Raw genomic sequence first — 17086 nt, 5'->3', positions numbered from 1 at the left:
GCGCGCGCGCAGTCGACTCATATCCACCCGGCAGTATGCCTTGGGCTCTTTCGTCCTGTTTTCATCAGGTCGTTTCTGACCAGCAAGTCAGCAGCGCGAACCGTTCGTGACGTCGCGAGCAAAAGTGGTATTTCTCTGTCGAAGTTATAATTATTACGAACAGTGAAGCATTGTACTTTTGCGACGGTGATGCTGCCCGAGCTGTCGTCAGACAGAAATAATGTTATTATTTCAAATAAAACAACATAAAATATAACGGAGTAACGCTTTTACTGTCTGCTCCATAGCATAGCAGGGGATTAATTAGATCTTCATTCTTATTGTTTGATGCCAAAGGAGCAAAGTGGACGCAGGGACAAGGAATGCCGACTCGTATGCTTATGGCTGTCCCTCGCGCCGCGCCCTCCCCACCCCTGCTTCGCGGACCTTCAGGACAGGAATATCCTCCCGTGAGCTGAACTGACCACGCACCAACGGTCGGCGTAGTCTAGGCCGCCTCAGCTTGGCCTCGGGCCAGCTTAAGTTAGAGAGAGAGAGGGGGGGGGGGAGTCGCAGTGGAGCGGCGAATGGACCTGACCGACACCCCCGCCAGCGCGCTTGATGGACGGTACCCAGGCACGCGTGCGCCCGACCGAGTCTGTAGAGCGGATGCAAAACCTCTGAAGCTGCAGCCTGGAGGGTAGGCAACCTACTGACACGGAGGCCCCCTCGCTGCCTACCGGCCGGGCGCTCCAGAGGCATGGGGGAGGCTCACCCTCTGCAGCTCCGGCCTGGGCGGTAGGCAACCTACTAACACGGAGGCCCCCTCTCTGCCTACCCGCCGGGTGCTCCGAGGGACCCGTCATTGGAAATGTTGCGTTTTGACGGAAATGCTTACGTTACGTTCCACGTACCGTAATTTTAAAAGATGTCCTCATGCTTACGTTATGCAACTTGCACCAGTGAAGTAAAGAAGGCAAAGTTGCTGCAGAAGTGAATTATTTTTATTATCTCAGTAGCCCTTCGAGATATTCCCTAACAGGGTTCATATCGGTCTGGGGAGTCAGTGAGAAGTCAGGGAAAATGAAATTAACTTGGAAATTGCGGATAAGACAGTGAAAATTGAATATTTTCGGTGCGAGATGAACCCTGCCTAACATACATTTTTGATTTAATTGACCTCTAAACCGAGCCTCGAACCGAGCCCTCGGCACCTAAAGAAACCTGCGGTCCAAGAGGGTATGCAAGACCGCAACACTGCAGCGCGTTCGCTCGACACACCTGCAATGATCTTGATAGTTTTCGCGCAACTTCGTGTGCTATTCCTTTCTTCTTTCTGTCTCGCGTGACGCGCCGCTACCAAAAGTCGCCGACCTGATCATGTCATGCTCGGCGCGCAATCCGCTGCGGCCGCGACCAGTTTCTTGATCTTTCCATTTCAACTCGGAAGATTGGAGACCCTCAGGACACGTAATGTAGCGAGAGGGGCAGGCTGTGCCTCCCTCCTTCCCCCGCCTCGTCCTCCAAACCTTCTGCTTCTTCCTGCGAATGAAAGTCGCTCCGCCGGCCTTCTTGTCGCCCTTTTCTTTGCAGTTTTATGCGATCGCCAGTGTCACGCGAGAAGTCAGAAAGAACGAAAGAAACACACAAAAAAGGCGCCTCGAGTGAAAGTCTATTAATCGCTGTCGGTACCTTGAGGTTCCAGCAGAGGGGGTGTGTGAGTGAGGCAGTCGCTTTGCGTCCCTTACCTCGAGGAAAGGAACTGCGTGACGCAAAGAGTTTAGTAAAAGTAAAATCACGAACATCCTGCAGCTATAGCTCATACCCTTCTCACCTCGTCTCAATTGTAACGCATGGAAGCAGGTTTCCGTAACTCACTTCAAGATGATTTCCTTTGCTGTTTTAACACACGGTCGCATTGGGGTGCAGCTTAGCGCAGCTTCACGCAAAAAAATGATTTGCTGGCTTAGCTAAAGTTTAGCTCTCAGAGCTAATTTGTTAGCTGGATTCGGGACAGCTAATAGTTCAAGCTTCTACAGCTAATACTCTTCGCTCGATGGGACACGGTCATTGCTATTGGAGGAAGTCGACCTTTTCCTGTGCCTGCATTGGTATATTAGCTCTGAGAGCTAATAGAGATTTTGCAGCACTAGCATGTATTATTTGTTGCTGTGGCCAGGGCGTCATGTCAGTTTTGGCTAATAGCACGCTCTCCTCTGAGAGATAAAATGGTCACTTGTAGGAGCAAACCTTGATTTATAGTCACGACTAATTCTTGGATTAGCTGGAGCGGCACTAATTTTAGCGTCCAGAAGTGACTCTGTTATGTGTGGAGCAGAAGAGGCGGTGTCTGGATCGTCCCGCTTCTCAATGGAAGGTGTGCACGATCCAAACTGACCACCGGCAAGGCGCGCGGTGGCCGAGCGGCCTGAGGCGTCGCTCAAGACGCGCCGGCTGGGCGGCTGGTCCGGGTTCGAGTCCCACCCGCTTCTGTCGGCTTTCTCGTTCGTCGTCACTAAGGGGGCCGTGGGGGACACTTCGCGCTAGACACAAAACAAAAAATGTTGTCGCGCTTTCGTCATGCCTCTGTTAAAAGGTTCGACACCCACCGGCTTCTTTTCGAATTTCCAGTCGACGTGAATTAGCTACGACAGTAAACCTTCATAGGCCATGATGGCGATTAAATGACAACCTGCCGCTGCACACTTGTATTGGCTACCACAGCTAATATTATTAGCTGTCCCGTATCCAGCTAATATTATTAGCTCTCAGAGCTAACTTTTTTTTTGCGTGTTGGCACCTGGTCCAGGTTCGATGCTGACTCGCTCTAAAAATAAAGCAATGCGCGAATGTTTGTTGGTTTGGCTGGGCCCCGCGCCGCTCGCCGCTGCTCCCCACGCGACGCCCATTCTATTGCTGACCGCGGTACGGGTGTGGGCTGCCCGCCCTGCAAACTGTGAAACAAATGGACTTGCACGTACAGAGTACACTGTCGGTACCCTGCGGCCACCGCCGAGGCGCTATGAGAAGCGCACTGGTCCCGCCCGGAGAAAGCGGTCACTCACTCCATAGAAACGCTCGACGGACCAGGGCTTTGGAACCGTTTGGCGGATTTACCTTTTCGCTACCTTACGTAAGACGTTTGTGCACTTAACGCTCTAAAAATTCCTCATGTTAAAACAACTTGAGGATTATTATAAAACGTGCCAGTGTTTAACTGGGAGCTGTACCCTTTATGTTTTGATGGTTTCAGCACTTTTGTCAGTGTAATCCAATACTAGATAAAGACAAGAAGAGGAAGAAGATTAAATAAAGCGCTGTGCCCTGTTTATTTTTGAAGGGATTCCTGCACGTTTCTGAACGTCTTCTCGTTGCAATAGTTCGCAAGCGTCTCCCTCTGGCACGGCGCGCGCAGCCCGGCGCAGCCGCGGGGGCGGGCGGGTCAGTGCACTAGGTCAGTGTGCTGACTCACACCCCGCGCCTGGCAGGTGAACAAGTCGCACTGGCAGGGGCAAAAAATAAAATCCTAACAAACAAAAAAAAAAAAAAAGCTGAACGGGATGAGCAGCTGGCTGGACCAACCTGACCAGTCAGCATTGTGTGTGTGTGGTTTTCTTTCTTCCTCTTTTTCTACCCGCATTGCAGCCGGCTGAGAGGAGAATCTTGGCAGACCGGAAAGTGTATTATGATCGTCACACACCCGCACAGCCGTTTGGATACTGTAACTGCTAATTGCTTGAGTCGTTCGCAGTTGTGGTGTAACAGTCCTCGGGTGTGCGAGCTTAGAGGCTGTTATGTCCGGAATTTTTAAGGTCTCTTCCGGATTGGCTGGAGAACAGAGGTTCTACATTTTTGTGAACTGTGCTTGCTTATCATCCTTTTTCGACTTAATTAAAATTGATCTGCCAGTTTAGTGTCCGGTGGCCAAGAAGGCATTTCTTTAATTCACTACCCCCCCCCCCCTCCTTCACTTCTTTGGTTTGGTTGTGCGGGTTTGGCAGTCGCGGCAGTCAGCTGTTTGCGGCCATGGGCTTCAGATGGACCGCGGTGGTTGACAAACGGCGGCGGCGTCCGCTCCGCCTGGCGAGCCCATAGGGCCGGCCGTGCTGTTACTCTCTCCGTATGCAAATGAGCGCGGTTGATTGGGACATGGCCCGCGCTGTTTATTTTTAAGCCACTGTTGAGTGAAAGCCGTGCAGGGAACGCAATTCGTTTGGCGTGGCGCAGCTTGTCCGGGCGGGGCGGACACGCGATACCCGTACTTATCGGTGCGGTGCAGCACTTTTCCTCTCGAGCGGGAGCAGGTGGGGTGGGAGAACGTGTTGTACACTCCGGGCTGCGACGAAACAGCGAGATGGGCCTGGAAAAGCGGCGTTCCGGGGGCGCTCAGTCGCCTTCCGTGAGACCTGCGTGTTTTTAAGCGTGCTTTCGGTCCTCTTGGTTGGTGTGCCCAGGGTCTGTTTACTGCGTGGTCTCGTCTCGGGGAACGAATATTCCTGGGTTAGTTTCATTGCCGGTATATGAGTTATGGACAGGGACGCAAGAGGCCTCTCGAAAATGGAAATCGTGGCACTGGCTGTTTAGCTCCCGCTCCCGCCCGCCGCACACATCGCCAGGCGCTCGGCCAGGCCAGGTGGCCCGCCCCGGGCCCAGCTGTTCTGTTCGAAATGAATCTCAATCAGGCTGCAGCTTTACGGGCTGCACTCCGGTTGTCTCGTTACGTCCGCCATGACTTAACACGTGTGCCCCGCATCCCTCAACTTCAGCTCCAATTAGGGCTGCAGTGTTCTAGTATAATATTTTTGGAGCGCGCAACTTTCACTAGTTTTGCCGTTACTTATGTATTTTCACTGCTGCAGAAGTGGCGGTTTTTTAAAAGTTATTCAAATGGCCCGCCACCTGTCTCGGCGAGGACGAGCGCGGGCCGGCGGGAAGTCTTTGTTGTGTCATTCCCCGTAATGGACTGGGGCCCCGATTGCGTCGCATTGATTCCTAGGCGGCGCCCTGATGCGATAGAGTGGATAGCCTGTTCGTCTCTCAGGTCAGATGCGCGGTGATAAATCCTCTCCTGGGATTCCCAGGAGTGTTAGGCATCTTTTCTAGCAGTTCGGAGAGCCCCAGTATAAACACTCTTCACTTTTCTTTGAGTCTTGTCCTGATTTTGGCAGAATACCTAAATGGAACCCCTTGAAGTTGGTTGACATATTGTAAACCCGAAACTGGATGTGCGTTTGGTTGGTGATTCTAAAGGTAGAATGCTGATGGCGTCCTGGTGGTGTACTTTCATGGAGGCTATGCTCACTGTAAGAAATTCTTGTAAGGGTCTTGGGAAAATTTTCCATGATGTGTGTTGTAACACACTGATGAAACAAAGATGCTACGTCGTGCCTTTCCTAGGGCACTAAACAAATTTTCAGTTCAGTGCCTCACAGAGTCCCTAAACAGGGCACTAAATTGCCCAAAAGGTGCTAAAAATTAGTGCCTTTGGCAGTTTTAGTGCCCTCAATGCCTTTTATAGGTAGGAGTTAGCACCTTTGTTTTTCCAGTGAACATTACAACTTAAAATGGGGAAAAAGAAAGCACTTTATATCGTTTTGGAACTCATAACTGAGCAAGAATTGACGGTCGTAAACTTAAAACATATTTTGTAAATTGTGAATACACAATGTTGTAAATTTTCGAAGATATTTTTCACAGTGTTTGTATACGGCGCACAATGCTGTTCTCGGTATGGAGTCCGCAGATGCCGTATGGGGCTAATGGGGTGTTGGAGTGCGTATCGCACTGAACAAAGCCCAGGAAGGTAGCGGCCGAAGGACTGGGGCAAGATGGGGAAAATGGGGGCAAAACAGTTCAAGTTGGTTAGTTTGAAGTCACACACTGAATCAATCCTATCGACTGTGTCCTAATCTATAAGGGCGTATCACTTCCTGGTCACGCTCTGGCACCTCTACCCTTTCCCTTCCCCCCTCACCTTTTCAATGAGGACATCCACAATGCCTCATTACCGTAATGCGAAGGGACGTGTCGAGGACAGCAGCGTATTGCATCACCGTCACACATGATATGGTTTGTGTTGGATCACTGTGGGCCTCCGGACTTATACGTCTAATTCACACCACATGCGAATGTGCTGCCCACCTCGTCGCATATATGATACCTCCCAGCCCAAGGGCGACCTACGCTTATACTATATCAGTGGTCCACTGTCAGGTGAGCTACTTAGCCTAGAAACGGAAAATCCTCGGCGCGAAGGGGACTTTTGTTAGTGTGTTAGTTAGACATGCGAGTCGTGATACTGTAACTGTAACACTGTTTTAACAATTTCTGTGCGTTGGCTTCACATTCTGTACCGGCATTGCCATGGCACTGGCATTGGCATTGCTATGAGTCTACCATAAAATGGTACCATAAAATTTAAGTATAACTCCAAAAAAAATTCGGAACCCCTAAATGAACTGAGTTCAGCCTGCAGGTTTTGTTATGATAACTCTGCCATTAGTGGCGAATCAGAAATTTCTCTAAACAGTATAAAGCACGTATTCTATATGTGTTCATTCCTAACAGTACTTAAAACTTGAATTTCCATACCCGAACAGCTACTGTCTAGCCCTTAAGGCAGTTACAAGTGATAGTGAATAATAAATAGTGTTCCATCACGTGACTTTGACTATTGCCCACTTTTCATGTCGTGTTTTCAGGCACACCTTCGCGATTTGCAGTAGCGATGTGCCCCTATCTCGCACCAATCACTGCCATACTAGTGTGGGTCTGTGTTCAACAAGATTTTCTTTTGTCACGCTGCGCTTGCGGTGCCTCTCTATCGCGTCCTTTTATCTCTCATCTAGAAAGCAGGGGCCACTGCGCCCCTTTCCTCTTTGCTCACCAGGAGCCCCGAGCCAAAGGGCACGGCACTAGTATTGTGCCCTTCGGTTACTGTGTAAAGAAAAGGCTTACAAAAAACGCAGATAGTTAAAGTTGTCCAAATACGAGGTTACAGTGATCAAAAAAATATCATCAAGTAAACGTTAATATATTTTTGTAAATCATCTCATACCTCCGTCGTCTGGAAGCTGTGTTAGCTAGCGAGAAGATTATCTCCCTTGTATAAGTTCTATTATGACGCCTTTTTTTGGTGCGTTTAGCTAGTGAAATAGAAGCGTGCGAGGGGCGAGTTGACGTCCAAAGAAAAACTCATGCTTATGTGAGCGAGGGCAAGTATAGTGTCTTTTTGCTGTGCCTCCTCACGGTGCTGTTGGCGCAAACATTGCATCTGGCGGTGGTGTCCCACTGGGGCCTCCACACACCTGGCACATCTTGCAGGCCGACTTGCAGACGACCATGGTGGCGTCTGCGAAAAGGGGAAACGGTGAACACCCTAATAGTTGAAGGCACAAAGACAAATCTTTACACTCACATCACAAACTTGCAAAGTTGCTAGAACTAAAATTGCCCTTCTGTTTCCATGTGCTTCCAGCACTGCGTTAAGTATTAGTTGTGAAAACTTATCTGTTATTTTTTCATTTGTTTTTACATTGTTTAAAATCTTTTACTAGTATACACTTGTATATGAGCAAGTACTGGTTGAAAACCTGCAAGTCCTTCATGTTGGTTGTGGACTCGTTGGCGTTCAGCTCTACTGTACAACCAACGCTGTGAGCTACCTATGTGACCACCAAAGTACTTGTGCCAAATGTTCCAGAGCAGACAATACAGTGTTGCGGGATTTCACACTGGCTGGAGCCGATGGGCCCATGGCGCTGGGGGTAGGCAAACCTGCAGCACTGTGGTGTTGGCTTTGAAAGATCCGGTACACTTTCCACAACCACGGTGTGTAATAAAAACAAATCTGCGTACAAGACAGTTTGGTCCAAGCCATCTATTACTAACGCCAGGATCCAGGTTGAACAAACCTTTTTCCGATTGTGTGGCCGCTGTGGCCACGGCCACCAGCGCCGCGGCGCTCAGGAGCAGCAGCAGCAGCAGAGGCGAGCGGGCCATGGCGACTGGCATTGTGCGAGCCCGCTGTGCCGTGCGGACCTACACTGCACTGCGCCAGCCCACCGGCCGCAAGGCTTGCAAAAACACACCGATCGTTAACTTACAGAACGCCACTTCACTCTGTCGAAAATGGAAAATATGTAGAGAAGTACGTCACAACTACTGAAGAACATGGCATAGTCCAATATGACCCGTGAGGAAATAAAAAAAAACACAAAGTGGTGGGGGAATCCGCTCTGCTTTCTGAGGGCTCGCCTCTCGGTCACCGACTCGCACCGTCACCGTCATTTGTTTCAGTGACTTTTGCTTCGCGAATTTCTTCCTCCTGCTCGCCTGTGTCCGCCCGCTGTTCATTAGTGTACACCACATCTGAGTCTTACGTTGGGAGGGCGAGGAAGGGGGTGACGAGGCAGGGGTGTCCCACGGAAGAAACAGTGCGGGTGCGGGTCATTAGTTTACGCAACCGTTTTGCTACTTGACTATCTGTTTCTTCTATTATGTACTTGACCATTGAGTCGCGATGGCTCCTGCTCATCGTTTCTTTTTATTGAGCCGGCTCCCAAGCCCACCCAAGCCCCCAGGTGCATATCAGTTTTCATTAAACTGTGGGGTTTATGCAGATTCGACTTTGTTTCTGATGCCATCATATATAGTCGTTCGTCGACCTTTGGCGACCTTTTGTTGAATAACCGATTCTTACTTTAGTATGCTATTCGATCATTCCTTCTTATCCCTAAAAATGAAATTTGCTCATTCAAATTTTTTGTTTTTCCTTATTTACGGTCGGTATCGAAAATCGATACGTGGTCATAGTAATTTTGTATTTTAACAATTTAAATCATTAATTTTTAACATTTGTTATTAAAAAAAATTCTCGTAAATCTATAAATACTTTTCACAGTGATTCAATGTATATCTTTTGGCTGCCGAAACCGGATTTTAGTTGCATTCCCCATTCTCCATTTCTAGTTTTTCTATCTATCTAGCTGTCACTATTGAGGCCCTCTTGATTGTTAAATACATTACATTTCTTAATTACAAAATTCTTCATCTCCCCGTCCGGACCAGCAGTGTACGTAGTGTCCCGCCTCTGCCGCCTTACGGCCATCCTAACCATCAATCAACAATCCCCTTGCGGCTCTTCAAGGCTGATCCCGTTGTGTGTCAGTACCTTATGACCCCGAGAAAGGCAGAGACCTTCACCCGCTTGGAAACCTTTATCTCAAGTCTCTTAAACTTTTCATTTTTTTTACCGTAAAGTTTATTGTTTGGCCACATTGTGTGCCAAAAAGTCGCCCCCAATTCACTTACTGTTGCCCTTTTTGTCCACACCTCCTGTATGTCTCATCTCACATATGCGCTTCACGTTATGTGGTGAATAAATTCAGAAATTCAGTTGTTTTTCATGAAATCGGTCATCAACTAGTGCACTTTTTGCGTCTCAGCGACTGAAGTGCTTAAGCGCTGGTCACGGTCCCTCTCTCTCTCTCTCTCTGCGTTGCTGGACCCCAGCGGATGTTGCACGCTCTGCTTTTCTTTTGATCGTTTTGTGGTGTCTGTCTACCCTGCGGGATCCGCCCAACCTCCTTAGCATTCTGAGAGCGCGCTCTGCCCCTCCCTCCTGCGCGTGTGTTTGTGTGTGTACTGATACGGTCACCGCCTCTGCTAAGCCAGGAAAGTGAAGCGCTCGCGCAATGAATTCAAACGGCGCGTTTAAAACTGTCTGCTCGCGTGACCTATATCGGAAGCGTCGAGCAAATGGCTCGAACATGGCGTTTGGCATTTTTTGCGGGAAACATTATTTTGTCGGGGTAAGGAGAACATAGTACCCTGGTGTGGATAAGTGAGGCGCGCTCTTTTGGGAGTTATTTAGTTCGGGTCTGGCGCGCAGAGTAGTGGGGCGAATTAGCATTCTAAAGGCGCGTTCCTCACAATGTAACAAGGCGCTCACACACGGCTCGTTTGTATAACCTCTCGCCTGTCCGCCTAGATTCACCCATTCGCCGGGCTGTGATCTGTGGCTGCTCCTCACAGCCCGCTCCTCCCCGCGTGGACGCGACCGCGTCCCAATCTGTTCCACGCTGTCCGCTAGTTATGCATATCGTTGTATTTGTTTCCGTAAGGGCAGATGGTTTACTGTGCGTCCCTCCCCCGCCTGTTCCGCCCGCCCACCGCTCGGGCGTTCCCGGTGCCGTTGTCCGGCTGCAGGACCTTCGGCTGCTGAAGGCGGCTGCAGGGCTGTCGCCAAGGTCGGATGTCGTGTTATTTATCGATGGGGACTTTGATAGCCACCATCGCCACAGTACGCGTGGGCTGATGAGAATTAATGGCATGACGGGTAATAAGACAACGAGGTATCTTTTTTCAAAACTCGTGTCTACGTTTTTTTATTTTTGAGAATATCTAAGTCGGACTTTCTCACACGTTCCTTGGTCGCACGGGCCCATTAGGATGCGTTTACCGCCGCCGTTTTGTCGAGCTGCGCATAATCGGCCGCGAGCTGCACGCAGGTAATCGAAATTCCGCGACCGCGGCATCGCGTGTGGCGGAGCCTTGCGTACGTGCGGCCCTCCGGACGCTGCAGGGGATTATTGTCTTCTTTTCCGCATTATCTTTGTCATTGGATTTGCGTAGTACGCGTGGCAATTCGTCTACAAAATAACTAACAGTTTTATTTTTTTGTTCCGCGCCCTAATTTTTTTTTTCCTGATTATCCAGTGCGTGGGCCGTGGCGGGCCCTTGTTGCTCGCACAGACCGGCACTCAGCAGCGAGGCCATCAGATGGCAGCCTCTTTCATATGTTTGCTAATCATTGGCGAGGAGTTGAGTCAGACTTTGTAGCGGAGGAGGTTGTCCTATATTTGGACCTGCGGGGCGGGACCCCTATAACGAGTACCAAGAAGTTATTTTACGCACTGTGCAGGGCAGCAATTGGTTGGAGCTACTCTCAAGCTGGCTAATTATTCTACTTTTCTGATATTTTATTCTACCGAGCAGTCACACAATAGTACAGGCCAGGGTCTCAGATGCTCCGTCCTTTTAAAATGCAAGTGACTTTGGTGCCTGCTACTTCTGAATCACCTTGTATTTACAGTTTAGGCGATCTGCTTGAACGCGTCCATGCGGCACAGTAACTCTAACAAAACTGTCCAGGGCAGATGTACCATGTATCTCAGTTACGATATACCTCGCGGAAAATTGGTAAAAATGAAAACTACCGTTCTTATTTTTATTTGGAAGCCTAGCGTGACAACAAACCACATCAAACTTTATTGCTAATCAACAATACGACCCATGACCGATAAACTTACGTCTTTCTACGCGTTGGGGCGATCATGTTGGTTTTATGTGCAACGAATAAGGCCTTGCGCTATTCGTTATGTATCTCAAACTTTCCCCCTTTTCGTTTTGGAGCGCAGAGTTAGTCCGGCTCAGCAGCAGAGGGGTTCGTGGAGCGCACGCTACTCGGCCACTGAACCAATGCGAACCGCAAAGGGAAAATACTGTACTGAAATTCGCAGCATTCCATTCCATAGTTATAGTGAGAGTAAGGCTCAGAGTATGGGCATAACACACCCGTTAGCCTATTATCTTGCCGGGTTCCCTAAGAATGATTTTGAACACATTCTTTTCTTCATATTGGTTGGTCGGCCAAATACTGCATTCCATGTTGTAATGACAAACTTTCATTATTTCCTTAATACGAACATTAAAAATTCGCAAACGAAGAATTCTTGATGACTTCATATTGTATTTTTATGAGACCGCAAGAGTGTGGCACATCGGTTGCTTCATTACGCGTTGGACAAAAAAGCAGGGCTGGAAAAACAAACTACCCCGCTGTAAGATTACATGACGAGGGGGTGACTTACGATTGTTCACTACAACTCGTTACATTTCGATTAGCCGTGCGCCTGGGCACGTGGACATGAGACTGCCCACTGCCCAACCCTTCCTCTCGTACCTGTCGTGCGTGGCACTGCAGCCCCGCACGCTACCCCTTATCAGATGGCCGCCTGCCCACCCCCCGCCCCGCTGTCAGCCCCTCCTCCAGCCCTTGTCGATAACTTCCTTCCTTTCCCCACCCCTCTCGCCTACTATCTTTTTTTCCCTACCCCTCGCCACCACTCGCCCGTTCCTCACCCCTTGCCCTTTCACTACCTGCCAATCAAAGGCTACCCGCCCCCTTTCTTTTACACGCTTCGGCGCCGCTCGGGAAAAAGTATTAGGCAAAAGTACTAATTGTTTCTTTGTGCCGTGCGTGCGACGAGGACGGCACTACTTCCTTGCGCGACCGCGTCCAAGATGTGAGTGGAACAGATCTTTACGGTGCGCCCGTTTTACTCTGGCATTGCGTGGTGTCAGAGGGTCGGGCCGGAGGTTTCCCCATTCCGCTCCCTGCCTGCACGGGTCACGACAGCCGCCCTTCTATTGTTTTGTTTCTGCGAATAACGCCGGGCGGCCTTATGCAAGCCGCTCTAGGGCCTTGCTCTGCGTTACTGCCAGTGCCATTAGGGCGGGCTGCTGATCGCTCACGTCACTCTGGCGCTACGGTCCCCTTTCCGTCCTGGAGTCCCTGCGGGTGCTCGTCTGGAGGATTGCACCGGCTTACGCCTCACGCTTTTTTGTATGCTCTGTTTCCAGGTGCTCCAGAGGGACGTGGAGTCACACGGCAAGATCGTGTCATCGGTGGTCAAGCTCTGCGAGCGAGCGTGCCTCCAGCAACAGCAGCCGGGTCAGCAGGAGCAGCCGGGGCAGCCGGGGCAGCCGGGGCAGCCGGAGCAGGACCAGGGCAGCGCGCTGCGCACCGCTCGGCGGCTCGAGCGGCGCTGGCACCATCTGTACCTGCGGTCCCTGGAGTGGCAGTGCCTGCTGGAGACGCTCGCCACTAAGCTGCAGCGGGTGAGTACTTACGCAGCCAGGTGTGACCGAACTGATTACCAAATATTTTTTTTCCGTTGGTCACTGGGCGTGTGCACACAGCCCGCCCCTCACCCCGCCATGCGCCGAGGGGGAGGGGGTTATAACTGTGGCCCGGGGGACACGTGCGACAGGCGGCCTGCAGAACAAGTACACACTAAACATGACAGACCTGTACTGTTTTATCTGTCATGAAATATGTGTCTATTCTTTTTGTTTTGCCATATTTATAGTTTGAGAGGGATACATCTCGGTTTCGTACATTGGAGTGCGAGTACGTTCCGCAGGCATCTTAAGGGACGGTGTATTAAAAATATCAGATGTATCATTTGAAACAATAAACAATAGTTTTTGAGATTCGAGGTCCACGATGACGTCCTCTCGAATGGACTCGGCGCCACCAGATTCAAACTCTTCTTCGTACTGAAATTTTCTATTCTAATCGAGCCTTTATTCATGTGATACCTAGGGTAGCGTTTACATAAAAACCAAAAACGCACAATTTAATGATTTTCATGGAAATTGTGCACAATTTAATTTATTTTCGCATTTTGTAGTACAGTTATTTGATTTGCAGAGTAGTGACATGAAAGGTAACAAACTCGAGTTCAGTCCGACTAGTTTGGTGGGGGGGACGAGGAGAGGGAGCGGGACTGGGGGGAGGGGTGGGGGCATGTTCGCACGCCTGGGCGATTTCTGCTCTGAATGACGCAGCCGTGGTCGGCCCGCGCTCCGCGCCCCGCCGCGGTCCGACAAGTCAAATAATGACCGCTGCTGGGTTTGGCTGTGGCTGTGGCTGTGGCGGGAAGGTTTTCTAACGCACTTCTGCTGACGACCTGCGGGTGGCATTGTGTGTCTGTCGTTGTTTGGCATGTTGCAAAAAAATTCTTCACGACAAAAATCGACAAACTTCCTTATTTTAAAGTGTATTTTACGGTGTGGACTGGGGAAGCTCTCCAGACGAAATGTGTACACACCTCTGCCCTTGACAGTCTGGGCCCTGAATGAGGATGCAACGCGCCGCGACGGGCCGCCTGAACCGCAGATAGACTCATCAGAAGGTCGCATGGCATGGCGTGGGAGGAGGAGGAGGAGAAGGAGGAGGGGGGGTCCTTACCGACTAAACCTTCACGTCTCCACTAGCATTGCTCGTGGTCATCGCCCTCCCCTCGACTGACATATAGAACGTAGAGTGTACGTAGATCGACACTAGTTGCCGCTGTGTACTGCCGAGTGGTGATTGTGCAGAAAGGCTCGCCGAAAAGGGACTCATTGTCTCACCATGGTCCCGGCATCACAGGCCGCGCATGCTCGCCGGAGAGAGAGATTGGGGGGGGGGGGGGGGCAGGTGGTGTTGACCGATTGCCCTTCGTGAGCGGTAATGACCTTGACGTCCAGCTCAGATCACTTTTCTTCGCCGGTCCTTCTAATCCTTTGTTGCTTTTTTGCGCGAAAAGGGGCGCAACAGTAACACTAAAGACAAAAAGCCGCGAAGACTTAGTGAGCGTTATCCACGTACAGGCCAAGGCGACGTAAGGTCTTACCTTGAATGAGGTGGGAGAGCCATTAAAAAAGAGATCACAATGGATTTATGATGAGCAATAATTTATTGTGAAGATGGATTGCGGGACGTAACAGGAGGATCTGTGACGAACCGCCATAACCTTGATGTTGTTCTACTTATACTGATGCAATGTTGCAATCTTTTTTAGTTGCAAAAACTCTCCATATAGTGTGTGTAATATTAAATACAACATGCAACTATAGGCATTAATAAACTTGAAGGAAAAATGAAATTTTCATGATAACTTTTTCATTTGTAACAAAATCGAGTTATTATTTTAATAACCGCATACTGGCGTGTTAGGTCTTTCGTATTTCCCGTCGCCATCACTAACTCTCGTGCCTGTGCCTCATAGCCTAGCGCCGATCGAGTAGACAATCACTCTTAATCGTCTCACAAGTGTGCATGCAGTTTAGTAAACCACAAAAAATCCACAGTCACCTTGTATTTTCGAAAAGTAATATTGGACACTTCCGCTATGTATAATCTCGGGCAGTCAAAGTTATCGTCTAGAACGGGTGAATCCATGGTTTATATTTAAAGGCAGCAAGAAGAAAGTTCTGTCCTTTTTTTTTTACAGCAAATTTGGTTTGCTCTTCTGATTCAATCTGAGTTCGTGATTAGCAAGTTGGATGCTGCCTCTGGTATTACAGCCCGTTAGGACCCGACCAACCCGTCATCGGAGATGAGAAGCGTTATTGATGTTAGGCTCCTGGGTCCGGGTCAGGCTCTAGGGTGGTCGGCGAGGCTCTTTCGACTAGTCTTGCCTTGCATTTAGGTCCCTGGTGCCTGGGGAGAGTCTTACGAGCACACTCCACCTGATACTGATGTTTTTGACCACGTTGCCAGTATTACTGCTACTTACAACTTTTAATCAGTAATACGAAACAGGTCCAAACATCGTGGGAATTCCCTGTACCTCCTAAAATATTGGAGCAAGAAACTTAATTCCCTCGAGATATTTTCCTAAAAAGGTTCAAACTACACAGCAACGGAAACAATTATGCTCGCCACACTTTTATCGACCCTAAAACCACGGTTTTCTGAAAAATATTCCATGTTTTATAGTGTTGTCCGAAACACTGTCTTTACGACTGATTAAGTTCGTTTGTGTACCAACTTCTTCGTAAGCTCAACTTTACGGAATCAGCATGATTTCTTGCAGTGGTGTAGAGTAATCAAGGGCAATGGCATTTCAGGAATGTTCTGAGATTGGGAGTCGTGCGAGGTGATGGGAAGTGGGGGGGAGGGAAGCAGTAAGGTATCCTGAGACTTTTCCCGTAATCGCGCTTAGGTGCCTAGCCGAAACATTTCGCGCTGCAGGTGTCATGAGTCGTGAGGTCGTACGCCCTCGCCCGCCCCGCCCCGCCCCGGGCTGGGGCCGCCCCTGTCGCCATCCCCACACTGAGCACGACTGGCTGCACGAGCCGAGTCGGGGCCGGGCGGCCAAGGCGGCGGGTACGGCACCGCTAGAGGGCGGCGACATTTGCGCGGTACATTTCAAATTTAACGCCCTGATGCGGCTGAACCGCTTCGTGTGAGATGCCCCGTCAGATTGCGGCGGGCCGGTGCTTTTGCTTTGACAACCAAGGAACGGTACAGGAGAGCGCCCGTCTCGCCTCACCCCGCCTCACCCCGCCTCACCCCGCCCCGTGTAGATGGATGCCCTCGCAGTGCTTGGTTCGCGCGGGGTGACATGCGAATATGAGTGCGGCAATTCATCTTTCCTACCGCTTTGTCTACTTCTGCGATGCTTGTTGTGGAACAGCCGTCACAGGGTCGGTGTGGTGTGGTGGGGAGAGGTGGCGGGGGGCGTTGTGCAGACCACACTGGAGGCGCTGTCTCGCCTCGCTCCTAACAGCTCTGTAACGGGAACAGCATTGGTTGAGCCCCTCCCTCCCCCTCACTCCCCCGCGGACGAGCAAAGGCAAAAGAAGGCAAGGTACGCAGCGCGCACAAAAGCAGGCTCTGGCGGTGACCTCTTTCCGTGCTCTGCATTCGCGAACCAGCCGGCGTTGCAGCATTTGGTCGCCGTTAGTGATGTCCCCTCGCGGCCCGGATAGGCCCTAATCACCTGCCTATGCATAGCCAAGCAGCCGGTCGATTTGTAGGGCAAGGCTGCAGCCGCGTGGGCATCTCAAGCAGCTGCAGGCGAGCGGCACTACTCTGACCACCCGGAGGGCGTTTTGCACCTGTAGCTGCACCGAGCTGTACTCTGAAGAATTTGATGAAGGCATGGTGAAAATGAAATAATCTCAGCACAAAAGTGTGTTCAGGTGCTGCACAGGGTGCAGGCAATTAATCCCGTATTAGATAGTTTTTTTAGCACTGAGCAAACAAATGAACTGACTCAGCCAATTCGTTTAGTACCAGTGCATTATTTTAGCTGCCCCTGTCACATCGGTGGCTGCGGGAAAGTGATCTGCTCTAAGCTACTATACATAGTCCAGATGGTGACCGCAGACTACGATGCGTGCACCGTGCAGCATCTCCATGGAGACTCTTTCGAAAATCCGGTGATATGCGCTGACCTAGGCCTGGCTGCATGACCCCAGTTACGGGTGGCTCCAGTCCACTCTGAGCAAGTAGTCGTGAGCCCTCGCTGACGTTAAAGTTAAAATC

At 50.2% G+C, this 17086-nt stretch overlaps 2 protein-coding genes across 2 annotated transcripts in view; one reads left to right on the top strand and one right to left on the bottom strand.

The window, feature by feature from the left end:
* Positions 1-12774, top strand: part of LOC127748782 (uncharacterized) — a 174703-nt gene extending 161929 nt beyond the window's left edge. The window contains exon 9 of the transcript XR_008010773.1: positions 12625-12774. The gene's annotated coding sequence lies outside the window, so the exon portion shown is untranslated. The remainder of the gene's footprint in view (positions 1-12624) is intronic.
* The window catches only part of LOC113217620 (lysosomal aspartic protease), a 368266-nt gene that overhangs the window by 243663 nt on the left and 107517 nt on the right, over positions 1-17086 (bottom strand). The gene's annotated exons all lie outside the window — the stretch shown is intronic.

This window comes from Frankliniella occidentalis, unplaced genomic scaffold (genome assembly GCF_000697945.3).
Source record: "Frankliniella occidentalis isolate FOCC.00 unplaced genomic scaffold, Focc_3.1 Scaffold13, whole genome shotgun sequence".
Classification (NCBI taxonomy): domain Eukaryota; kingdom Metazoa; phylum Arthropoda; class Insecta; order Thysanoptera; family Thripidae; genus Frankliniella; species Frankliniella occidentalis.
This window is presented reverse-complemented; position numbering and strand designations above follow the sequence as displayed.